This window comes from Micropterus dolomieu, linkage group LG04 (assembly GCF_021292245.1).
Source record: "Micropterus dolomieu isolate WLL.071019.BEF.003 ecotype Adirondacks linkage group LG04, ASM2129224v1, whole genome shotgun sequence".
NCBI classification, from domain to species: domain Eukaryota; kingdom Metazoa; phylum Chordata; class Actinopteri; order Centrarchiformes; family Centrarchidae; genus Micropterus; species Micropterus dolomieu.
The window spans coordinates 31,742,103-31,770,080 of NC_060153.1; the positions used below are offsets into that span (position 1 = coordinate 31,742,103).

A 27,978-nucleotide genomic window follows, 5' to 3' on the forward strand; every position below is an offset into this window, starting at 1 on the left:
CACACACACACACACTCACAATCTATACAGTTCTGACAAATGTTCAGTTCTCAGATTGATTTTCCAACACAGTTTTCACCTTTTTTTACACAGTATAACACTTCACATGGACCAAACCAATAATGAGTCTGGACATCATCAAAATGGTTGAATTTTTCCCACCGCAGTTCAACAACCAGACTAATAAAGGATTTCCACAACCCTGTTGGCAGTGGATCACAGGCTCTATTTCTAAACTAATACACTTAAATGCCAAACCTAAAATATACATTTTGGATGTATAAAAATTTTGTGAATTATAAAAACTATGTTGAAATAGATCTAAAACCTTAAAACATGCATGTGGAGAAAATAATCCTTAAATAATGTAAATGTTTTCAAGACCAATCACAGCTCATTCCTACCATAGCTAGCACTGAATGATTTTCAATTTCATGCCTTTTACTGATGATTAAGCTTAAAAGGCAAAGAGTGCGATGCAAATGGCAGCCGGATGCTAACATTAAGCTTACATCGTTCTCTACAAATGCCTTCAAATAAGAGTAGACCCACATTTGTATTAGCTTCCCTCAGGGTACACTGAACAAACTTTGACAGACAGAAGCTTGAGTTTACACTTGATTTACACTATTTATTGCAGAAACATCACATGATAATAAACATTCACACAATATAAGACAAATAATCGCAAACAAGTCCAGCCAAATGGTAACAGTGAGGGAGAGTGAGAGAGCGAGAGAGAGTTTAATCCTTAAAAGTGTGTTCCTGTGTTTGTCTGTTTGTGCTGTCTGTGTGTGTGTGTGTGTGTGTGTGTGTGTGTGTACATGTGTGTCTGTAACTGCAGGCTCTGATCACAGATAACCTTCTTGGTGTCCGCTCAGTGACTCTATCAAACACATTTCCAATCTGTGTGTGTGTGTGTGTGTGTGTGTGTGTGTGTGTGTGTGTGTGTGTGTGTGTGTGTGTGTGTGCGTGTGTGTGAGTGTCCAGATGCTGAAACCAGATGCTTCTCTTCAGAGTGCAGCCTAAGATAGTGACAGGGAACGGACTCAAACAAGGTTACTGCGCACAGACTCACTAACACACACATGCACAGTATAATATCTCATTTCGAAGTCTTTTACCAGCCGTTTACTTTGAGGTATTTAAAGCTGAAGTGAAACCAAAGCTGCAAAATAGATCTGTTCAAAGGTCAGATCAACAGTTAGTTATGAATGTATTTTCACAACATCATGTTTTCATAATTATTGTTTCTATGCAGAATGGATTTACTATAGGAGCACATCCTATAATGATTGTGTGTTGCTATGTGTTATGTAGATAATATCTATATCGCCCATGTTAACAGGGTAGAGCATCCACACGGCCCTCATCTCACATGATGCACGCACTTCTAAGTAAAAATAGACAGTGAAAATGATCTGTTCATAGTAGTATTACGCCTGCAACAATACATCTTTTACTATGGTTTCAATGTCTATATGTAGAATATAGACATGGGGAAAAAAACATAAGTCAACACCTCCTGTAGCCTATACATTTCAGATTAAAAGCCCTCTTGCACTTCTGTGGACAGAATCCCTTCATTTGTTAACATGGGATTTATTGTATTGCATTTATCAAAGGCAGACTCTGTGTAGAAAGATAGGACTGGCAGCAGCAGCAGCAGCAGCAGCAACGCCACTGCAGTTCAGCAAGGCAGCCGTATGTAACAGACACAAACACACACACAGCCACACACACACACACACAAGTATGCACAAAAAAGCATTTGCAACAATATCCACATACTTGCTGTCATTTTGAGAGACAAACACTCTCTTACACACACAGCAACCCTGTGAAGTGAAGGTTTCATAAATAAATGATGTTGCTCAGTAATGGAACATTGTGAATGCGTTGTGGGAACAAGGCTGATGCTGCCATGACAACCTCAAAGGTCATGTGAGGTCATCCACAGCTGTTGCTCTGACGCCATTACACAGTCACCTCTCTCTCCACAGAGGATGTGTGAGTGTGATTCAGTGTGTGGATTTCAGGGTATATCTGTGTGTAGAATTTCTATATGCATATACTGTATGTGTGTAGACACTTACTGTGTGTGTGTGTGTGTGTGTGTGTGTGTGTGTTTGTTGGTGTCGGAACAAAGTGAAGATGGTAACCAAGGCAACATAATAAAATGAACAGAATAAATAAAATTTTAGCAGTAGTAGAACAACAATAAACTGCATGTGCCATGGTCAGTCAAGCTGCAATATTATGTGCAATTATTAAAATGTTCATGGTTTATAATATGTTGTCCTTCACTGTGTACAGTAGACTGAGCACAGTATGAAGGGAAGAGACAGGTATTCAGTTTTATAGGTAAAACTCAATAAGACATCAAAATAACTGTTGCATCACTTTTTATATCTGCAGTTTGTATATAGTTAGTTTTATAGTAGAATAGAGTGTAGTTTGTCTGTGTCTATCCCATGACAAAGATCTGTTCAAGATTTGCTCAAATTTCAACCCATGTCCTGCCTTTTTCCCACTACTTCTCTCTGTCAGTGTGTGTGTGTGTGTGTGTGTCGAGCATCCATGTACACACACACACACACACACACACCAACTGTTTCAAATCAAGTTGAAAATTATTGCTCACTGATGAACAATTACAGCAGAGTTTTTTTTTATAGTTTGTGACAATCACCCGTTTATTATCATAATCAACTTCACACAAGGAGATGCACACACACAGAAATTAGAGAGGAAAAGGTTTAATGTACAATGGCAAGATTCTAAGGCTTCAGCAAGGCTTTATGTTTATTTATGTGAAAATCTGAAAGTATACACTGTAATATGTTGTTAGTCTGTGTTGTTGAGTGATTTCCAGAAGTTCATTCCTGTAATTTAGTTTTTTACGTCTCTTCAATTGGCCTCGACTGCTTTTAGTTAGACTCCTTTAGTTTAGATTTTGTATGTTGTGAAGTTTTTCGAGCTTCAGATTATGAGAGCAGAGAGATCTGTAACAATACACTTTGTCAGACAAGACAAAACCTCTGGTGACACCAGTGGAAATCGATGGGAAAAAAACTAGCATAAATTAGGGATGCACAAAATACTGTTGGCCGATAAGTAAGAAAATCAAGTTATTGTTATTGTTCCTATAATGGAATTTCAGGCACCCAGAGAGCAAGCGGCAAAGTGACTTCAGAGCAGAGAGGCCACAGGGGACAGAATAAATGAAACAATGCTCAATTATCCATAAGTGCAACAAAATCCAGTAAGGGAGTGTTTCACAAACACACTTTGAACAAGAAGAACATAAACTTGAAGAAATGGTTGTCTTTGACCTTTATACAAACAGCCAACTCCCCCTTAACCAACCGCCGGTATGGTTTACACAGCCCCACGGTTACAGTTATATCTCCTCCGTCCAGGTTACTCCATCATTGCCCATATGAGTACTGACGTCCCCCAGCAGAACTACAGAGTAAGTGGTAACCTTTCCAGGATCCATCATCAGAGATTCTAAGAAGGCCAGATCCTCCGATCTGCTGTTTGGTGCACAAACAACAGTCAGAGCCTTCGTCTGAGTGCCTTGCAGTCGCATAGAGGCAACCCTCTTGTTCTCCATGGAGAACTCCAACACTGCGACTCTCACGTGGGGTATCCGCACACCCACCCAATGCCTTTCATCCTGAGCAACTCCAGATAAGAGTCCAGCCCCTCTCCCGGAGTTTGGTTCTAAACCCAGTGCTGTGCGTTGAGGTGAGCCCAGCGATATCTAGCTGATACGGCTCCACCTCCCACACTACCTCTGGTTCCTTCCCCTCCAGAGAGGTGGCTCTCCATGTCCCTAGATGATGGCAGGGGTCAGAATACCTAGGATCTTGCCTTTGCCTGACACCAGGCTGACATAGCCTCGACCCCAATTCCATCCATGCATGTGGTTGGCCCACAGGGTGGTGCCTCCATGTAGTTATTTCGAGCCCAGCCACCAGATACTCGCTGGTGAGCTTCCCTCCCAGGTCTGGCTCCAGGAGGGGGCCCTGATTTCCCTGTTTTGGGGAGGTACTCCAGCTCCAACATGTCTGATTCATCGAGGGTCCATCAATTGCACTTAGTCTGGCCCCTCACCTATGACAAAACATTGGAGGTTGGGAGACCCAACCGAAAGCTATTTTCCCAGGTTCAAAAACCCGTCCATCATGATACAGGGGCGATTCTTAGAGTGCAAAATGGCATCTCCTAGCAAAAGTTGCTTTGTGATTCCAAGATCCAGACACTAAACCTGCTGCTTTAGATGATGAACTGAACAAATATCCTGCAATCAACTTCCAACTGTTGGATATATGTTGATGTGACATGACATTATCAAGGGAAATTGTCACAGCTGTTTTTGGAACAGCTGTTTTGTCGTTTGAGTATTTTTCCTTGATTTCTCCTTGAAAATGTCAGTAGTGGAGATTATTTAATTGTTGTTTTCATTATCTTACCACAAACATGGACTCGGAGTACGTTTTTACTAATTGGTGTGCTTTGCAATGATAAGAGACAGTGTACCAACTTTTTCTTCTTCTGTACCTTCTATTCTTTTTTTGACAATGTTCAATAACTTCATATATACAACACTTACCCAACATTATCTGTGTCTCTCTTTCTGTATTATAATCATTATAGGCAGATTTTTTCAAATGAAATGCTGTAGCCTCCAGGGCAGCTGGTGCGGTCCCAATCCTGCCCAGACATTATGCATTATTTACCATTTTCTTGGAGCTGTTTGAATCTCATATACTGTGGGAGTCTGAATGCAGCAAAGGCTAGCGAGCTGATATCTTATGTAAGAGATGGTAGTCAAATCAGATGGCGTAATTATAACTTTACTGTTTGTCTGTTGTTATTGATTGAGAAGATGATGTGTTTCTTTTTGCCATATTATTATGTAAAGAGTGTGGTTTGCTTTTCATAGCCATCACTAGCTTTGATTATTTATAGGGTGTGTTCTTGTTTGTATTCCTTCTCCTTTGATTGGTCATTAACCCTCAAGCCAATCAGGAGAGAAAACCAAACTTTTTAATAACCGTGTTTATATGAAGTATCTCAGATCATCAACCGTTCAGTAGAATAAAGCGATATTGGTGCCCGCTTACTGTAGACTGTAGTGCTACAGTGTTTTAACTTTAATGTATGTTCCCATCATGTGTAGATAGAGCACACATTTCAAACACAGTCAAAATTAAATTACTTTTGGCACATTTTAAGTAGTGTAACTATTATGAATTTGAAAGTACAGTAGGTTGGATTATTTAACAAGTCCTGATCTCGGAAAAACAAAATTCTTCTTTTGTCAGTGTATTACAAAACCAGTGTATTTGAAAAAAAAATTACAATTTCTATTGATGTGACTTTACTGGAGGTTGTAGACACTGAGCACACATTTCCTCTAATACAGACTGCTTTACTATTTGCAAACCATGACCATCATAAGTGGTGCAAATTATGGGAAGACCTCGGCGGTCCACTTAATTCAAACTAGTTTTCACAGATTTACATGAAATGTAACCAACACATTTAAAGTTAAACATTCCCTGGACATTTTAAAAATATATGTTTTGTCATTGAGTGTATATCAATTCTGTTGGGATATCAAGCAGTCAGTGAACAGAACAGTGTCCATTGCTCTGTGGGTCAATTTTATAATGTTTTTGCATAGATGAATACTTAATTCAATTTTATTTCTATAGAGCCAATTGGTAACAGAAGTTATCTCATTGCACTTTTCGTATCATTTCAGGCCGGGACTCTTATAAAACATGTCACATTTGGGGCAGACTACACAATGTACACTCAAGTAAAAACCACTTCCTGTTTAATGGCGAAAAATGCATCGCCATGGCAACAGCATTTGATCAAGCTTCACAAAATCGACTCATCACTGACTTAAGGCTTTTCTGTCCAAATTCGAGGTGGATGTGCTCCAGCTCTAATGATTGGAGCAATTCCAGTAAGGTCCTCGCATGTTTGTGCTCGGGCCCTAATAATAATCCCTTGCATTTCAATAGGGTCCTCACATGGTTTATTCCCGAGCATGGTTCAGTAGGTCCTCCCACGTTCCATGCTTGGGCCCTAATGAAAATCAAAGAGGACAGGAGGGGAAAGCATTTTGTTGGCACTGCAGTTTTCACAGCGATCATAAGACATGTCAGCCTGTCACCTCTCCATCTCTTTAACATATGAAACCTGCACCCCTTACAGCTCACCTAGACTGCAGCCAAAATATAAGTCCATCTGTCAGTTGAGCTGACATTTTTGCATAAATTATTACTGTCTAGCCGTTCAGTGCTGTCAAGCAAGTCACGCCTTCCAGTCTATTTACTGTACACTATACTGTATGTCCAATACATATAGTTATTTGCAGTTAAGGAAATATTAATGCTACTGCAAACGATGATATTTTAGACATGTTTCCAAATTTGAGGAAACAGTTTGTGTTTGTTTTAACATGAAAATACCCCTTCGCACAAAGCCAGCTCCATAGAGAAATAGTTTTCCAGTTGGGTGTGAAAGAACTGGACCGCAACCCCATGCAATAAATTTAGGGTGACCTGGAATGCGAGTCAGGGCTTATCGACCAACATCAGTGGTTGACCTCGTTAATGCTTTTGTGGCTGAAAGGGAGCAAATCCCTGCAGCCAGGTTCAAACATCTGGTGGAAAGCCTGAAAGCAGAAGAGTGGATAGATAGAAGAGTGGAAGAGAGGTTAAATTCACATGATTTTGCAATGACAACATTCATATGTGGCTGCAGTGTTCTCTGTATATACTGTATACCTTGCTATAGATTTAGTTTGACTTAAGATAACAAAACACTGTTGTACATTCCCGTTATCTTATAGCCAGCACTCAATTGCCAGAGCAATTCTGCTTTTTGTGAATTTTAACATAGTTTAAAGTATCATGAATTTCTGTTTCCCCATTCCACAAGTGTTACATTGTGTGATGATGTAGTCTATTATCACTTGTTATTTAGCACCTACAGTCAAACAGTTCATTTTGAAAGTCTCAAACACAACTTACTCAACTTCAGGTGTCTGCATGTACAACCAGAACAAATTTACAACCAAGAAATGTCTGTGTCAGTTTATTCATCTCAGTTGTTTATAGGTTTCTTTCCCTATACATATCTCTGTCAGTAGATCCATTCATCTGTTTATCTGTGTATCTCTCTTAGCTAGAGGCTTTTTCATTCTGCCAAGGATGGAGGATAACATTCTGCTCGTAGGAGGGCTGGCTGAGCCGTGCTGTTCCTTTTCCATATTTATGACTGAGAGGTGTGCAAGGAATTGCTTCCACACCACCTCCCACTTTATGTCATCCTCTTCATTTTCCAACTATCTATCTATCCATCTGTCCATCCATATAGTACCTGCTGGTAAGCAGGTTTTTCCACTATGCTGAACGTACATTTATGACAGTGAGTTGTTTCAGTTTCAAACAGCGTCCCACTGTTCTTCCATGTCTTTCATAACGTTGAAAGTTGATTTTTTCTAAAATCTAGCATCCACAGCAGACCATCCGAGTGAAGTTTTCACTTCTGTGTGCATTAAATGATTTTGTCTTTATCTCTATGGCTGATACTAAGTTATTACTTCTGGAACCTGTTGTTGGCTGTTTCTTCTCCTTTTTCTGCTATTTCTTAAGTTGCCATGAAACACAACATGACAGGGACATTTATACTGAATAAATCAGGCAGAATAATAGATAATAATGAACAAATCCCACCCAGTCAAGTCAAACGGTGCGGTTTAATACAAAATGGACCGAAGATGTCCGAATTACACCCTTTAGACACTGCAGCTGATCCAGAATGCTGCGGCACATGTACTGACAAGATCCAGGAAAAGAGATCATATTTCTCCTGTATTAGCTTCTCTGCACTGGCTCCCTGTAAAATCCAGAAAAAAAAAATGAAAATCCTTCTCCTCACCTACAAAGCCCTTAATGATTACCATCATATCTTATAGAGCTCGTCTTCTCTCTTCTGTAGTTTTGTGCTTCCTCTCTCTCCTCCATCCTTCTATTTCTTTTTCAGCAGGTATTTCTGCCTCCTGCTTGACACACACTGCTACAGTTATTAGGGCCCGTGCGCAAAACCAATTTTGCTTGCTTTTTCTTTCTTTTTTCCTCCAAATGATTCACATGTTTGAGGGCCTTAAGGTGCTCAAAATTTACAAAACTTACCACACGACAGAAGTGGTGAAAATCTCATATGGGTCTTGCGAATAGACGTGACAAAAAAAGCCACTTGGAGCCTAAACTCAACAGTTTTGAACGTGCCATTTTAGGGCATTTCATGCCATTTACAGACTCCGTACTTTATCAAACTCCTCATAGAGAATTGATCAGATGTACTTCAAATTTTCACTGTGTGATCTAGAGACCTTCATGATTTAAAACTGTGCTGTGTGCTGCAGTTTTCACTGAATGGTGTGTCCGTGGCATTGAAAAGGGGTCACGAACCTAGCAGGTAACCACATTCACCTCAAATCTGGGCAGAAAAGCCTTAATAAGACTATATTGTGATGCATTTGTTGCCATGACACAGGAAGTTGATGTATCTTTAGTGTACATGTTCGAGTCTGTACCAAATTCCACATTTGAAAAGAGTCCCGTCCTGAAGAAATCTACATGCCAGTATTCACTCATAGTCATAGCGCCACCTACTGGCAACAGTGACACAACAGATAATTAGTGGTTGTTAAAAATACATTCATAATGTTATAAAAAAAAAAAAGAAGCAAATCCTCACATTTTACTTTTACATAACTTTCAAAACTCTGGTTGGATTTTTCTGTGAAACCAACTAATCAGTTGGTGCATATCCCGAGACTTATTTCCTCATCTTCATCTTGACAATTAAAAGACTACATGTTCTTATGTGAAGCACTGTGATTGATTGTGACTCAACGTAAGATGTACAACAGACAGTCAGCGCATGGTGACCTGGAAACTCTTTAGGTGTGAATGCACTGCTTTTTGCCACAGTGGATGCTGGGACGGTCTCTAAAGTCCTCTTCAGACATGAACATCTAGTTTTATGATGACAGCAGTGAAAATAATGATCCCAAAAAGAATTTTTTCTCACAAGCTGCAAGATGGATGTTTATTCTCACTGTGATTTACTCACATGCTATATGTAAGTTTTTTGCTGTTTTTTGTCTTGTAAGCAGTTGGCATGAATCAAAGTTTGAAAACTGATGATGGATGGGATTGTCTGTGGGGAGTTTTCTTGTCCTTTGCACGGCGCTGCCAGGTTTAAAGCATGCAGTGTAAATACACCTTTAAAACAAGCTCTCCTGATGTGAGGAGAACATCTTCTCTACAAGTTAAAGTGGCCTAGTTTACAATATTTCATCATTTATTACACAGTTTATATTTCCTAATAAACTATGCAGGATAGCACAGATGTTGTCTCTCTCTGTAACATTTGTTTTTAAGCATGTCTTTCTGATAATGTGACTGCATTCAACGGTTTATGGACAACTTTGGAGTTGTCCATAAAAATAAAAAAACTTTTTTTTAATTACCAGCATATTAACCTGTTTATAAGGGACTTAAGTTGTTGGTCATTTGTTATTTAAACTGATCATGGTCAGGCTGCTGGTTTCATTGCAGTCTCAGATTACCACTTGACACAAACCTTTATGTAATCTTTAATACAGAAATACCCATGAGTCTGACATCAAATGACCCTACAAGCACATGCATTTTAACAGTATGAAGCCTTTTTTTCAAAACTCCTTACAGTTGGCTGATGGTGCCCTGCTACTGATACGCTTTGTGGCTTTTGTGAAGGAGTTGGCTTTTCCATGTGAAGAGTGGTTATGTGGTAAATAGTTGTTTATTTATCGTCATGGAGCAGATTTGGCTGTTGACATGAATTAGTGAGTAAATATGAATCCCTCTCTGCACTCTAAAAGCTCTTCTGCTGATTAGTGAGAGAGTGGGGGAGAAATATGGCTGAGAGGGGGGCTTGGGGTGGAGAGACAGCAATTTGTCTATCAAACACTTTCCTCCCTCAAATCTGATTAGCTCATTGTCACATTGAAGAGTTGGACCTCTCCATTCTCTGGTGTGTGTGGATGTGGATAGTTTGTTTTCCTATGCAAGCGTTTTGCCTCTATGTGTTTGTATTCGATCACCATAAAAACATTAGTTGCTTTATCTCTTTCACTCTGATTGGGTATCTTTATCTGCTGTGTCTTTCTTCTTGTTGGTCTATACAGCATTACACTTTTTGTTTTTTTTATGTCCATATAGCCACTTTCTACTGTGGAGATATGATTAATCATTTCAAAGTTTAGAGGTGGACACAATCTCCATCTACTCAATCAACTCATATGTATTTAACCTTGACGTAGGCTGCTGTGCTTCTACACTCAAACATGATAGAAATTCATTAAAAAATTAAATATTCATCCATATTCATTAGTGACCTCAAGACGAGAAAACCGGACACAGACCATTTTTGAATTTGCAAATATTTTTTTCAGTCTCCTTTCCTCCTTTTTGTTATTGGCATTTCATTGTTCTCTTGATATATTTTTTATATCAGATGAAGAGACAAAATATTAAAGAGTTAAAACAAATAAGATCAATGAGGGAAAATAAATATTTGATACCTTTATTAGAGGTTTTGCAAACAAGTATTTGTTCAAAATATGTCCATAATACAATACTGTAATACAGCAATTTGCACCGTTTCCTATCAGAATGCTCTCTGTGTGCACTAATGCTACTCTTGATAATACTGTGATTGAGGAAATAATGTCTTAACACTCAATGTGATTAAATAAAACCACTGAATCAACCTGTTTGTATGATTTACTGTAATTGTTAGTGCGTAGAGTATCAATTGTGTAAATTCGATTGGTGGTTGTTAAAGTTGGCAGTGGACCTAATAATGACATAAGAAATCAACCATGTGTACAAAGCATTTGAAAGACTTTCAACTCTCAGAGACTTCAGTTCGCATCATGCCTCATGCCAGTAGTCTACATTGGATGCTCATATGGCTCACCAGTGTCACCATTTATTCTATCATGTAGGTAAAAAGACTTGTGATAAAGCCTAAGATGTTACAATTATTTATGTATTTTATCTTAGATATAGCACCTTTGTATGTTGCCAAACCTGTGCTAATAACATCACCCTATAGAAAGAGGTAAAATCATTTCACAATAAACAAGGCAGGCCAGAAAAACAAAGATGGATATACCAATAATTTTGGAATAAGGAGCAGTTGTAGCTCCACCATAGCCTCATCTTACTGTGTCTGAGACGTACCGCACTGACCATAGTTGACGCCATACAGTGTGTATTTATAAGGCTCCCACTTTTGGTTCATATGAAATGTTGCTGTGTGAATCCAGGAAAGTAACAATTTGCTCCATCATTCAAATCACACAGACAATCTTACAGGAAGGTGGTTAATGCGGTTTCAGGGCTGATGCGTGCATCCGGGCCTGGCCAGCTACTGTTTCTGATGTGATACATGTCTTTCTGCCCCTAGTTTTGGAAGCACAGAAGGAAATGACACAACTTGGCAGCATCCCAGTGCCATTCAACTGCTAGACCGCTCAACAAGTTGGTAGGTTCCACTTAAACCCTCTCACTGTCTCTCCATCTGTGTCTTTTGTGTTTCTCTTTGGATCACTGCTCAGTATTGTCTATCTGCCTCTTAGTTATTCCCTATTCAATACATATTCGCTATCTACCCTGTTCATTTTTTTTTAAATTGTTCTTTCTGCTTCTCTCTCTAAATATCCATTTAAACAGTGAGAAGATTAGCACCAATTTGCTTTGATTAGGCTATTGTTCTCGCAGTTGGAGAAAAAAAAATCGCTCTGCAATTTGAACACGTGCAGGGAACAAGTGATTGTGATCAATAAAAAACGAGCAGGAAAAAATTAACAAGTAAAGGAATGAATTGCCAATTTCTGTTCTTGTCAAGTGTTTTTGGAAGGCACCTCTTGAGGAAAAGCTGTTTCAGCTGAAGGACTCTGACAGCAGTGTGTGTGTGTGTGTGTGTGTGTGTGTCAGAGGGGATGGTGGTGGTGGGGGTGTTGCTCAGCATTCAATGATTATCAGGCATTTTTCTTTGACTTTGAAAATGGTAAATGTGGGATTACAAATTATTTATTTTTTCATTTGTATGATATATGATACTGTATGTTTTGTTTCTGCCAAAAAATCACTCAAGTGATAAGGTCAGTATGGTTTCAGGTGTTGTTAACCTACATTTCTAGCTGAAATCTTGTTGCCAAGTGCTCCACCTGTTAAAATGTAATATGATTTGTATAAATTCTGACAGATTGTGTGCAGAGGCTATTTGCAGTACACTCTTTTGAGCTGAATAAAGCTCCATGTAAAATAGTTAGATTACTATAGCAGTACCTTACCAGTGGTGGGAAAAGAAAGAGGGAGGGATTTTGGAGCCTGTCTGGTCTTGGACCAATTCTGCCCCCATCTCTCATTGACCTGTTGCCGGCTGTGGATCAGGAGATAGAGTAGGTTGCTCATTAACAGGAAGATTGGCGGTTCAATCCCCCATCGGTGTATGAATGTATGTGAATGTTTGCTTGAGCAGCAATGTAGTGCAAAAACTAAAAAGGCGCTATGCAAATACGTAGCATTTACCTGTTGGCTGCTAGTGTCAAAAGTGATGATGAAAAAGAGTGAGGAGGATTCATGGGTTTAAGCATTCATTTATTTGTTCATTTTACAACATAAGTTTGTGTAACAAAAGAGCCTTATAGCCCTTTGGCCATGCACAAACCATGCCAATTTGTGATGTTTTCAGTCAGGATGCTTTCTATTGCTCCTCTGTAAAAGATGACGAGAACTAGGCATCTGGCCGATAATGGTAGTGTCGTCTGCAAACGGTCTGCGGTCAAAATGTCAGTAATGACTAATCAACTAAAGCTAGGTTTATGCCTGATGGTCCTCAGTGTGAGGGTCCGCATGCCAAAAATAACTATATTGCGTCTTAAACGTCGAGCCACAAGTCATGGCGCCTGTGAATTTTCTGAACTAGGCAAAAGATGAGCATTTAATTTTTATGATGCATGGTGTGTAACCATGTTGGATAATGATGTTCTTCCAGTAACACTCGTTGACTACTTGCTTATTCACAGAATATTTATTTGTATGCCCCCTGGAATTTGGGAGAATACTGCAATGAACAAAGTGCAGATTGTGTAGCTTCCACAACATCTGTGGAGGCCCGTGCCATGGTGTCTCACAAAAGTATAAACAAAGCTTAAGAAGTTGGCACAAGTTCTTAGTAGACTGCCAGGGATGTTATCAGGCCCAGTAGCTTTACTCATTTTCGCCTTCAGCAGGACTCTTCTCACATCCACTGTGGATAGACAGTGGCTGGTCATGTGTAGGTGGAATAGACCAGAAACCTGATTCTTTGTTGATAGATCAGCTTTTAGTCTCACTCTAGCTGCATTATATGTTTCCTTGTCTGCTGACTGAAAAGCAGAGGGCCCTCACTTCTCAAGTCTTGCCTGCTTGAGTAATGGTTTTAATGACTTTGTGATCACCACATCATCAACACATTTCTGGAGAAGCAGGGAAATATGGTTTGACTTAGGGTTAAAGTTGAATTATACTGATGTGGAACATTTTAAGCTGAACGTATGGATGAGTAGACAGGAGAAAATGCATGAAAAAGTCTGAAAATGTGTCGATTTTTAACATTCTGTTGATTCATTTGAAAAAATACAATATCCTGGAAAACATTAAATATTTCTAAAAGTATCAAAGATGTGAATAAGAAAAGTAATAGGTCACATAGCTTCATTCACATTAGATCTACAAGTCCTAATTTAAAAGTTTGCTCTGACTTTCATAGGCAAGGGTACTACTGCACTGTGGGAAATTTCCCATAGAGGTTAGCGAGTTAGCTAGCATTAACTTCAACTTTTTGAACTTAAAATGGTGTATTAATTAGTAAAAAATACAGGTGTGAGAGGAAGTTCAAGAGAAAAGCTGCTCTCCATTCTAGCCATGTCACCCAGAGTGACAAGCAAAGAATGTAAAAATGCTAAAAATAACTTTGTACCAAAAATCCACAACGGCAGAAGAATTTCATATATGGAAATGGGTGTGGCCTATATCAGTCAAATCAATATCATCCAAGGAACACACTGTGAACATACTGTTTTGCTACTGTTCATGAATTATTAGCCGAAATGTAATAACCGACCACATGGTGGCACTATTGAAAACATGCTTTAATATGTTGAGCATATCATGATTGGGCAAGTGTGTATGAGGTACAATAATAATAACTTTAGCATTTACACTATTTTAGATTTTAATGAATATATGTACACTCCAATAGAGGCCATTCAAAACATTATTACAGTAAAATATTAATATCTCAATAACTGTAACATAAATCAAAAACTAGGGTTATAGCTGCCATGACAACATTTTTTTTATATTTGAAAAGGAATGATGTGTTTATCTGCAAAATGTGAGTATGAGTAGAAGCAATCTAATAAATATAATGTAAAACAACGATATCATCAACTTGTCCAATCCGAAATCAATCCTTTCTAGCGCACCAATCACAGAGCACCACTAATGTAGCCAGCTGTTGGTCCTAACCCTTACACACACATGCACACACTCTACTGTAACTGAAAGGGACGGAGAAAGATATATGTCAAATTAAAATCAAAACAAATATGACCCAAGGTTATAAAAATCCTTGATTAGTTTTGCACAGGCAATTACATGACCAGTATTCTGTGGGCATCATTTGGTGAGTTGTCAGATGGGATGCTATTTTTTATACCCACCACCTGCAACTCTGGAGGAGCTGACAGTGTTTATTTATACACACTATGCATACATCCATAACCATTAGTACTGATACTGAGAAGACGTTCAGAATCTTAGCTGATGATTGTAACAAAGTACAATTAATTCATGAAGACTTTTACTCACTAAAATATGCAGACAAGTTCATTAACACAGTTCTGTGTGGTTTAAGGATAATAGTAGCACACACACACACACACACACACACACACACAGCAAGATAAACATTGCTATAATAGGCTAAATATGGATTGCTGCAATATAGGGAAATTTACAATATTCTGTTTAATTTATGTCAGCACAGTGAATATCAGTTTACAGCCACATACATAGAGATGACATTTCAGGGATAGGGTTATTTAAATAGTACTATATGACAATTTTCTTGGACTTAACTTACATAAACATAAAAAAGCTGAACAAATCCCACCATAGAAGCTCTGCTGCCTCTGTTGTCTGCCTGCTCTAAGTGAATGGCTTTTACATTCTGTAATCACATTCACTGAAACGTCAATAGATGGGGATTCTTCATTTCAAGTCAAGAATTATTAAAGCCAGAAATCCACACATATTTAAGTTTTAAAAAAATGATTTAATAAAACGTTCAGGGATTCTTGCTCAAGGGAGCTTTGTGTTTGTGAAATTCTGTAAATGAAAAGAAATGCAAACTCAGTCTAAAGATTTCCCGTGGAGGATGACTATTAGTCCTTCGTTCCCCCTTTATCCTCTTTTGACAGCTGTCATGAAATACTACCAGTAGGATATTCAGAGAGTTGCCTAAAAAAATTTAATTCCATATCTAGTAGCACAAGTCCCAAAATCCAATTTGTTAAAAGTCAGTTAATGTTTCTCTAAAGGTATTTTGTATCACAGATTAGCTAGGTATTCCACCTGGGTCTCTGGGGATTCTGCCACATATGCAAATGATCCATTTTAGCCTGGAAGGGATACGCTTTATGGTAATAATAGAAAGTGCACACACACACACACACACACACACACACACACTGATTTGTATTACAAAAATGTAATGGGAATTTAAAATGATGATGAGTAGATGAAATTATTCAAGTTTATTTTTGGCCTGAAACCCAGGAAAATATAGAACAGCTATGAAGCTTCCCTTTTTTTTCAGTCTTTCATTCTCTTTACTGTTGCTCTTTAATAACTGATTATGTCTCAATAAGAAAGAAATCAGTTTGTCTTTTAATATTCACACCAGCCAAAAGGTGCAAACATTCTGATTTTAATAGGGTCAATCAGTCAAGCTAGTGACAAGCAACACTGTCACCAGATGAAATAACAGCTGAACCATGTCATCCAATCACATGTCCAAGTTTCAGTCTACCCACACCTGTCAGAGGTGGACAATTTCAGTACTAGTGATCTGTGTGTATGTGTATTCAGCGCAGTATTACACCCATATTGGACAATTCCATACCTCACTATTTCCATCCAATGGCATAATTTAGTGTCAGTGCAGGGTGATGCCCCTCATGGATTGAGGCCGACACTAGGGGTGTGGAGTTTGGGGGACTCTGCAGGAAGCCAGAGTTCATGGCCTTTCAATTACCTTTATTTTCTTACCGAAACAACAACCTTTCCTCAAAACTTAACCTTTCAATTGCCTTACTTTGTCCATACCGTAACATAGTGTTGCTCAAACGTTCTTTAACCGTAGTTAATGTGGCGGCAGTCTTTCCACAACATTGCAAGAAAAAAAATAGCAAAGACATTTTTGCTCATTCAAGACAGTCTGGCCAGTTCCCTTTTCTTCGTTTCTTTTAATTTAGTGTTGTTGAAAAAAATAAATAAATAAATAATTGTTTGTGTTTTTGCCAAGCTAATCATCACTGCTGTCAGGTAATTCTACCTACAAGTTTAAGCCTACAGGAGGGTGATTACATTGTGTTGTGATCAGTACAGGAAAACAAGCTGTTTGGAGTGGATGGAAGAATTTCTTTGACAGCCGTATTATACACCACAGCTGGTCTGCATCTTTTTGTTATATTTTCTTGAAATTCTCTTTATCCCGACAGCTACCAATAAATTAAATCCTCTAACACAAAATGTATGTGTATGTATGTAGTGTCTATATTCCCCAACAGGCTTTCATATATTTGCCTCATAATGTTGCCATCAACTTTGAAACAAGTTTATAGAAGACACCAAATTATGCTCAATACAACAAAATATTCATTATATAAGAATTCCTCAGTTAACACATTTAATGGGTCTCAATAAAACCTGCCTTAGCTACACATTCCTGTCTGTTGTCCAACAGTGTTTTAGTATGGATAAGTTTGAGACATCCTGTTTATATTTATCAGGCAGTTGAATGCCATTATCATCACATTACCCATCCTCACTGGCATCTATAGATCGAGTAAAATGTAGGTGCCCACCATGTCTACAGATGTGACTTTTTTTTTTTAAATTCACAAAATGATTTAGGGCCAGATTTACTAAACGTTTGAATGAGTAAAAACGTTTGCAAACTTGATATCACCAGCAAATTAACACGTAAGCTGATTACTAACGGTGTACTAATTTGCGTGTGCATTCTAAAATGTAATTGTAGTAGCTGTTATGGGTGAACTAATGATTATTGTGTCGATGACAACAGGAGCAAATACAACAGAGGTGGCAGTGTTTAAATGAGGGTTTAAGATTGCACTAAGTACTTGGGACAGCACACCTGAAAAACTGCTTTGGGAAACCCCAGCAGAAACAGATACAGTATGCTGGAATGACCCAGATGCAAGGAAATGCCAGCAGATCATGCTTCATCGAGCCAGAGGGAACAATCACCGACCGACCGCACCGTGCCCGGTTGCTCTGCCATCTCCTGTCCTTGTCCCTGTACACCACAACGCCCCATTCCCTCTCCGGGTAGATGATCGTTCCCTCTGGCTGGATGAATTTTACACGTGATCCATGCACTTCTGCAGCTGGGGGCTCTCCACAGCGCCACGCAACTTTCTAAATTCTTCCATCTCACGGAGAAAAGAAGTCAGGTCGAAATGAAATTTGCTCTATTGGCATGAATGTTAATACAACATTATTGCCAAAGCTTCAAGAAAAATACAAAAACACATTTCAATTCATATAGTTCATCAAATAAATAAAATACAATATTTTTATTTCTAAATATTGGATATAGAATAATCTTATCTAATATTGTTAATTCCTAATAATGTTTAATTTTTATTTCACAATGGATAAGTGTACAGCCTAAGCCATCTCTGCAACTTCCATTTCACTCCCCTTTTCCCTCCGTAAGCTGCCCATCTTCTTCACCATCATAGATGTTCATACATAAAAGCTGTGTTAGCAGGATCTAGAGAAACATGCATGCCACAAATGTATCTCCTGACACATTGAGACAAGCTGACATAGAGAGGCACACATGCACACAATGTACAATTGGTCCTTTGTGTTGTGGGCAGATGAAAGCTGCTACCTGAACAGGAAGGAGGAGGAGGGCTGAAAACAGGCGAAGAGGGGACAAAATAGTAAGAAATTTTATATTTAAAAAAAAAAAAAGAAAACTATCCGAAGTGTCTGGGGCATAAAACATTAAAGACATTAAAAGGAGAGGGGCAGAGAGAGCGAGAGGAAAAGACAAAGATGAAAAGAATAGCGAGAAAGGAGAGATGGAAGATAGGGGGACAAAGAAGAGAATGAGGGATTGAGAAGAGGCTGGGCACTTGGAATCAATGGACTCATTGTTAAGAAGAGTTGACCTTCTTTCCATCCCCGCCTACACTAGACCTTCACCCCTCCCTCAATCCCTCACTCCAACTGCTCAGGGTATCTGTTTATGTTTGAGGTACTGTATCCACCAGCCACTTTGGATTTCAGCATACAGCGCTAAACAGATGCTTGTGGGAGGACTGTCCGTAGGCATACTGGGTCCAGTGAAACACAGAACACAATGGTCATCTTCATTCTGCCATTGTTATTGTAGATGGTCTTAAGGGTTAAAGATTTTTCCCAAATATTCTCCATATTTGCAAAAAAAATGCTATTTTCTACTTGCATGAGAGAAGCATCTCCAATCAGGTTTCTGCGTCCTCGATCGATTTGTTTATGTTATTGTGTGACTTTGGTATTTTAAAGGGTTATTTGGGATCCGAATTAATGTGTTTACTAACCGATCAAGACAGCGGTAGACCAGCAACTCCTGCGTTCTGTGAGGTAAAATTACTCTTTTTTTCAAAGGAGTCTGGTGGCTGTCTGACGGCAAGGTACAGCTGTAAAAATATTCTAAATATAGTGTACACATAAACTGTTTTTTAGATTGATAGAGTTTTTCTGCTTCCCCAAACTGGGGACGTGAAGACCGCCATGGGCTGCAAGGTCACACACTTTTATTTTCCCTAAATAAATTGAAAATAAATAGGAAATAAGAGCCAGAGCCGTTGATTGGGTTCATACATGGACGACATATTGAAAATATTTTATACTTGATATTCTGTATTTTAGATTAGTATTTTCTATCCCCCAAAGAATGCGTGGTTACCCCCATGGCCTCAATACTTGACTCAAACTGTTATCTCATAGTCTTGGAGAATTTACATTTTCTATTAGGGGAGACCGGGTATGGTTGTAACACTTTTTGCTTCAGCAGCTATAACTCACTGAATTCTTTAGCTAGAGTTCTCAAATTTTTATACAAAGTACCTACATTTGTTCACTACAAATGGCACACAAGAATATCACAGACCTCGTGAGTTGATGTCAAATGCAATGTGTTCCCTTGTTACAACCTACCCCAATAGCAGGGTAGGTTGTAACACATGCCGGGGTAAGTTGTAACAATCACACAAAAGAATCAAAAATAGATGCCACATTATACGATAAGCTTCCAAAACAGGTAGTGATACCAAAGAACAATGTTTCTATCTCGCTGTAACAGACTTTGTCTGATGACTCATGTGCATGAACAGATCGAGTGACGATACACACGCCAACATGTGAACAACATGTGAATGGGGAGTACTGGTCACAGTGCTGACAAATGAATGATGGTAACCCGGGAGTGCAGGCTTGGTGGGCCCAGACTGCAAAGGGCACTCTGTAAAATATTAAAACCAAGAATGTACCTAGTTTTATGTATCGTGGATGTTTGTAACACTTTTTAAAGAAGTGTTACACCCCACCCCTGTCAGCCAATGTTTAGCTAACTGTATTTCCATAGTGGTTTGAAATTAGAAAGGAAAAAATGCATCACATGTTGCCTGAGAAACTATATTTCAACTCTCCCCATGTTACAACCATACCCGTCTCCCCTACTCGACACTGTTATAGTGTCTGTAAATACATTTCTCGTGCAAATGAATGAATCAAAATGTGGGGTAAAACATTTCTCCCTCTCTAACCATCTGTGTTGGTTTGTCCTTGAACTGGACCCTGTACCCCCAACCTCTTCCTGGGGAGTTGCTTCTGGCTGGCCCTGTTCTCACCCTGACCCCCCACTCACAAATACATTGTGTTATTTCTGTAGAAAAAAAGAGGGATTGTGAAATCACTCCTACCTTGCCAAGGCACCCGCTCCTCCTCACACTTACTCTCACAGTCGAGTCTTTTTAACACTTTCTCTTCACACCTCTCCATTCCTCACTATATCTATGTTTTGTTCATTCACTTCAAATCTTTGTGTGAGTGTGTTTTCCTCTCACAAACAACTTCATCCCAGCAACTGTCTTTCTTTTTCTCATCCCCCTCTCTTTTTTAATCTGAGAGGGGAGAGAGAGATTAGGTGGGAGAAAGGGAAAGGTAGAAAATGGAGAGAGAGAGGAGAGAGAGAGAGAGATTATCCCAGCAGATTTGCACTTTGGAAACTCATTGAACGCAGGTCAGATAACATGGACAGAGAGACAGAGGTAAATGAAAAGACAGATAGGATAGAGAGAGTTACATGAACCGGACGGAATGAGAGAAAGAATGAGGAAGAGGAATGAGACAGCAGAGCAAAAGAGGGAGGATGAACTGGAGAGGGAGAGGTAAGGGAGTGATAGGAATGTCTAAATGTCATAACTTTGCTTTTGCATATTCTGTCTTCGGTCGTGTTTACCGCATTTGATTGGAAAGTCTGCTCAAGCTGCTCTGGACCTGGCTATCTTTTGACAGGCCATGTGGTGATTATACGTGGTTAATTCAGCTTGTGATGAGCACATGTCATAAATGGCGTTTCATATTGGTAGAGTAGCACATTAATTTTTTACTTGGATAATTTAGTTCATATTATATATTCATATATGATTTGTTGGTTCACAGAAACTGCATTTAGAGCCTGTGGCCTGCAGGTCTTCCTCTGACCAGCTCACTGTGGCTGTTTCTTATTTGAATATCTCAAACTAATCCGCCAACAAAATGCTCTGAAAATGTCATTATTTTGTCATGAAGAACTATACATTTGTTTCTGTATATGTATATGATGTATGAGCTTAGTATCATCGTGAGCACTTTGAGGTGCTGTATGGCTCCTGATGAGAAGTTTGCACCAGTGTATGGACGTGTGTGTGAATGAGTGAATGTGATTAGTATTGCAAATGCATGGTCCATTCACAGTGGCTGTAGCATGACAGATAGGTGGACACTTAGCATCTTTATAACCAATTTTGTAGATTTGACTTGACAGTATTAGCTCTACATGACAGAACAATACAGTCTTAACTAATTTAAAGAAGCTGACTAAAAATGAGGAAGAGATGGCTTCTGAAAACATTTACGTGACAAAAATACGCCACTGTCTTTGAAGGATGTCAGTTGCATTTGCATAACTTAAGGACGCAGTTTGTGAATGTTAAGCGTTAGAATGCAGAGTGAGTGGCAAGGAGTGGGTGACCCCTTACAAAGGGTTCCAAATTGGAAAAGAAATTGTGGAAATTTGCCAAAATGTGTATGATAGCATAACGTAAACAACATCATCATACCGTTTAAAATTTAAGAGTTTTAATAGTTTTTCACTGCTTCATTTCTGATGATGTACACTGAAGATTTCCATTTACGCTACACACTTAATTAATAATCTATTCAGCAAGGCAAGGGCTTTGGATTTATCAGCAGAGACTGGATCTCAAAACCTGTGTATGGCTAGATAACACTATAGGGGTAAGTGGGAATAAATGCCTTTTTTGGGTGAACCAAATGACCGTTTAGAAATAAATGCATAAGTGTAAAAAATAAAGGTTTTTTTATACAGCTTTTCTGTAGAGGCCCTAATGAAGAATGTGAGGTATATTCTGGAAGACCTTAGCTCCATCAGCATATGGGGAATAAATACTCAGGACTACATGCCATTCAAAAACAGCTACAGAGCGGAATCACTACCTGTGTTCGGGTAGAGTGGCCATGCAGCCATCTTGCCAAGGTTAAAGTATTAAAAAAAAAACTATGACACATTCCTGCAGTGAAGGGAGAGGTCAGGAAATGGTCAGGCTAATCAGAAGCCCCTACTGTATGTACTACGTGACAGTCTGGAGCACGTTCCAGGATACCACCATCGACATCACCAATGACATCAATGGATTCACTGAGTCTGTGGTGGAAACAACAAAAACAACCGTACCCAAAACTACATTTTAAAGGTCCAGTGTGTAATATTTCTGAGGATTTATTGACAGAAATGCTATATAAGATCCATAACTATGTTTTCAGTGGTGTATAAAGACCTTACATAATGAACCGTTATGTTTTTATTACCTTAGAATGAACCATTTATATCTACATAACAGCGGTCACGCCCTTCTATGGAGGTTGGAGGTTATTTTGTCATCATGTTTCTACAATAGCTGACAACGAACAAACAGCGCTACAGAGCGCGTTTCGTCATCACGGTGTTCTTCTTCTGCTTGTATAATTCTGGCAGTGTAGACGCCCGTCGACTACATTAAATGCGTCCGTAGAAGAAGAAGAGGAAATAATAATAACAATAATATGCAGTCTCTGAGTAGTCCTCTGGTTTATTAGAAGTAAGAAGAGAAGTGACATATGGACAAATGAATGAGCACACGTGCTATTTAGCACGAGAGCCGACAGCCTGTGGATCTTTATACCATGAAGCCAGACAGAGTACCAGTCGGTACAGATACAGACAGATGACGGCAAAAAATCACGGCCATAAGCAGTGTGGATTTTCCCAGACGGAAGGCTTTATGTGTTTTCAAAGCGGAGCTGAAGTTGTCTGTTTTCTGCTGGACAGGTAATTAACTTAAGTTTGTCAGACTTTAGCGATGCAAATGAAAGCTGTTGTTGGATCGCTTTAGCTGGCCATAATCACCGACAGACCTGGCGTGTTTCTCCTATCCGCTTCTGTAAAATATTTAGTTGGATTAATTTCATGTAGCCTTGTTATTCTCCAGCGCTGTCTGGCTACCTTAGCAAGACAATCGGCTGATCAGTAATTGGAAATAAAATGTAGCTTCCAGCATTAAAAGCTCAGATCAGCCATCTTAACTTCTGTTGAATACTGCCCTGGTGGAAAACGGCCAATAGTGACACATAACAAGACCGTGTGCCTATCATTTTATATTTTACTCATTTAGCTGACGCTATTATCCAAAGCGACTTACAATTGCTATATGTGTCAGAGGTCGCACGCCTCTGGAGCAACTAGGGGTTAATTGTCTTGCTCAGTCAACCCGGGTCTCTCACACCAAAGGCATAGTCTTATCCATTGCGCCATCACCACCTCGAGAACATGTCACTATGAATTTTTAAACAGATTTGTGGTTTACTGAATAATAAAGTAAATATAATTTCTTAATATCAATGTAAAGAAACCTGATTTCTTGACTGGCAACTCTCTGCTATCTCACAGAGGACATTTTTTGTTCTGTCTCAGGCACCGTAGCTATACTAAACGCTTGGATAAGGGAGTGGAGGTGCTATTTGCAACTCTCACCACTAGATGCCACTAAAACTTACACACTGAACCTTTAAATCATTCCACAAGCAGAAACCATGGATTACCACAAGTATCCCTGACGCCATAAACACACACACACACACACACACACACACTGCAGCCTACAATCTATAGCTGAGGTTTGGAAACATGGACAGTTATAAAGCAGCCACCTACAAAGTAGGAAGAGTGGTAATGGAGGCAAAAGGGGATCTCGATAAGAAAGTGGAGCTACAATTCCAGGAGGGCAATCCCACAAGCACGTGGCAAGGTCTAAGAACTATGACAGATTACAAGCCCATCCCTTTTTCACTTCTAGTGCTGATGTGTCACTAGCAAGTGACCTAAACAACTTTTATGCTTGTTGTGAGGCCATTGGCAGCCAACGGGAAAAAACAGATAAAGCAGAGGTTGGGGTGGGTGCACCTTTCACACCTATCAGCCTTTCTGAGTATGACGTCAGGAAAAAAACAACACCAAGGAACCAGCAGGATGGTATCAGTGGGCGGGTCCTCATACTACCTGCTGACCAACTAGTGCCAGTTTTCACAATGATATGAATCTTTGTACCCACGTGCTTCAAGAAGTCCGCCATCATTCCTGTGCCCAAAAAAATAAGAGCAGCCTGCCTGAATGACCACCGCCCAGTGGCACTCATGATGAAGTGCTTTGAACGGCTGCTCCTCGCTACCCAGCACACTGGACCCAGTACAGTTTTCCTGCAGTCCCAACTGATCAGCTGAAGATGCCAAAGCACACATCCTCCCACCATCCTATCTCACTTGGACAAGAAGGGGAGCAAGGGAGATTGTGTTCATTGGATGCAGTTTCGTTTTTAACACCATAGTTTCCTCAAGGTTCATCGAGAATGTATTGCATACACCAGGCCAGCTCTGAGAGGCTCAGGAGGAGCTTCTATCCTCAGGCCACTAGGATCCTAAATCTGGATAAGACTGCCCCCAATCATACACAAATTTATTACTATTTCTATTCCATTTAAATAAATGGACGAATTGAAGGACCTGGAATGATAACATTTCACTATGAATTTTTACAGATTTGTGGTTTCTCAGCTGAAATAGACTTAAGACAAGTATCATGTTGAATTAGGAGGAAACCATAAAAGAAATGCTAGATTTAGACATAAAAATCTTCCATTTTGCTTTCTTATCCTTTTTTATGAGTTTTACTTGTAGTAAACACTATCCTGCAGAAATGTCTGATTTCACATTTTTTGCTTTTGTCTGTTAAATGTAGATAATAGCAACACCTGGATGTTGGTTTTTGATGTTTGCCTTTTCATACATACTATACACATACACTGGAGTCTTTATTGTGCTCTTTTTTTCTCATATTGGTGTTGTGTGCACTGGAATCAGTTAATCAGTATCTGTGATTTGCACTGTTTACTGTACAGTACTGTGTAGAATACCAAAAACAAATATATAGGATATAGAGAAAGAGTTGATGCACAGTTATTCTCTTCTGCTGGTTTGCATTCATCTCTTGTATAACTTTATTGGATTCAATAGAATAAATCTACTTTTAGTGTTCCTCTCTCTCCAAGTATACCTGGACTACACTTCTACCTACAGGCACACAATGAATTGAAGGCATGGCACTGAGAGTTAACTTACAGAGTGAATAATTCAGGTACAGTTATGTAAGATGTTGGTGGGAGGTGGTGTCCATACATTATTATTGTATAGACAAAGCATTGACAGAAATGTGAGAAAATAGCGAAAATAATGTGTGTGTTCTGATAATTACTGAAGATCATAGGAATGTGTGCTATACAAACAAATACATAATTAAAAATTGACCAATAAATAATCAAGAGCAATGAGGTCTTCAACTGACAGCTGTTATGTTAATTGATATACTTAAATAAAGAGGAATCCTGAACTGGCTCTTTAATCCCTATTAGCTTTCCTTCATTGTTCACTGAAGCACAGTGTTTTAATTAACAATTTAATTATTGATGAAGCCCTGATCAAGTTATTTTAATTCATTTATTAACGAAAAACAACCGAGAACTGATCATTGCTTTCACCCATCTTTCTTTCCTCTCCTGGCCTGCTCCCTTTCATTCTCATCCTCCTTTCTTTTTTTCCACCTCCTCCCAGCAGAGTGAGAATACCATCACTTTTGTGTCAAACGCATTCTTAGATATTAATTGAAAAACATGCATTTGTCTGGCCTACATAAAATGTATTTATAATGTACATTTCATCTATTTAAAAGGAAGTAATCCCCCTGTTCTTAATCACTCTTTCTCGGTCTGTACTTTCTTTGTCCCATCTGTCCTTAAGCAAGGATTATACTTTGCATGTCCGTGAGTACGCGAGGGTCCGTTAGGGTCCGCATGACGAAAAATCGTCATCAGAGGGGGTACGCGTATGATCTGTGCGGACGTCCACATGCGTCCTGTTTTGTCCATTTTGGTGCCCTGGTAGCGCCGACTTTAGCCTCTAAACATTCTCCTTCACTTCGTCTCGTCCCCCTCAGTTAAACTTGTCTTTTGTTTTGAACCCTAATTTCCAGTAAAATCTGTTTTTACAGGGGAAGATAAGTTATTTAGGATTTATAGTTGTTGCATATTTGCTGTTAAGTTCAACTTTAACCTCCATCCCCAAATGACAGCAGTAGGAAGACTTGTAGAATTCACACACTACAACCTAGCTGACATCCCATCAGCAGCGAGCATTACTAACACAGTATGTTGTTTTGTAAAGGAGAAGAATGAACAGTGAAATAGTACGCCAGCAGCTTGTGTGTTTCAGGTGGCGTTTTGGTCTTGGCAGAACTGAGGCTGAGAGCAGTTGTGTCCAGGCTGTGGGAAAACGGGCTCTACATACTTGGCACATATTGCATTGCCCATTCACTAAGACGCTATCTAAAAACAGCTTCCCCTTCAAAGTTGAGGAGCTACTCAACTTTGAAGGGCAAGAATCTCCTCAGCAGAAAAAAGTTGATTATTTACAGCGCTTAACTGTCATTTTATTCCATGAAGAGTCAGAGGCACACAGCCTCACCTGTTGGGAATGAGTTCAGGAAGTAGCTATGCATCTGTGTTTCAATGTCTTACTGTGTATAAATCAAAGTCAAATTCGTCCATGACTAGGATACAGTCAAAAGGTGCTGAGGTCAATACACAATGCTTCTATATGCAGTTCTGTATGCAGATATAATCCATCCATTTCATACATTTTACTTAAATAATACACAAATGGCATCAATGGAATGTACTTAAAGTGTCAAAAAGAAAAAAAAGTGCTATGACGAACATATCTGACAAGGAACAGGCAGAAAAAGCCGGGAAATACGGTCCAAAATAGGCAGGTCTGGTAAACAGAAGGCTAGCCAATGTACACTAGACAAGCTGCCAAGGAACAAAGGAAACAGACCAGTAAATACGGGGCGAGTTCAGCAACGACAAAACGTAGCAAAAAAATTTTTTCAATGGAAACGGTGGTGCCTCGAACACCCTGTTGTGTACGCAAGCGCGCTGCATTTTCCTGCCTTTTTAACACAGTTGTGTTTACAAAGTTGTTGTAGCTGATTGGGTAACACCCGTAACACGCCCACCAAACGGGAGAAAATTTACCTTGAAGCCCGTTACAGAACATTGCAAAAAAACATGTTGTTCAATCTGAAAACGTTGCAAAGTGGTGCAAAACGTTTTGACATTGACCTCATGTGAGTGGGTGATGGATGGGGAAGCTCAGATGACTGCGGGGCTGACGAGAAGTGGAAACAGGTGTGTGAATGGGTGGGGTGGTCAGGTGATGAGGAAAGGAGGGAAAGTCTGAAGACATCTGGTGGACGGACATCAAGTGGATGACAGGTCTGGAGTGAGCAGGGGGCTGGAGGCAAGGAGAGCTTGGAGAGAGTAATGCAGAGAGCTGGGGATGAGAGAAAAGGAAAGAGGGAGGGATGCTACTGAGCACATAATGTGTGTATTCTGTGATTAACAGAAGCATCGGCAGCATACAGCTCTACTGTGGTAAACTGTTAGAAAAACGCCCCCAAGCTCCAGCTCCTTTGTGTTTCCACAAACATACACATAATTCTCACACTCATAAAGACACACACACTGAAATACCCATTAACACACCGTGCCATACACACTTATCTTGTTCACTTATCTTAACAGACACAGGTCAGTCACAAACACAGAGG

The 27,978-nt window shown here is 39.4% G+C and overlaps 1 protein-coding gene across 9 annotated transcripts in view; it reads left to right on the top strand.

The window, feature by feature from the left end:
- tenm3 (teneurin transmembrane protein 3) overlaps positions 1-27,978 on the top strand; it is an 818,277-nt gene that overhangs the window by 557,943 nt on the left and 232,356 nt on the right. For 8 of the 9 annotated variants that reach the window (XM_046046662.1, XM_046046670.1, XM_046046663.1 and 5 more), the window contains one exon: positions 11,557-11,634. The gene's annotated coding sequence lies outside the window, so the exon portion shown is untranslated. Of the gene's footprint in view, positions 1-1,685; positions 1,705-11,556; positions 11,635-27,978 lie in introns of those variants that run through there. The other variant, XM_046046668.1, reaches the window with a different exon arrangement.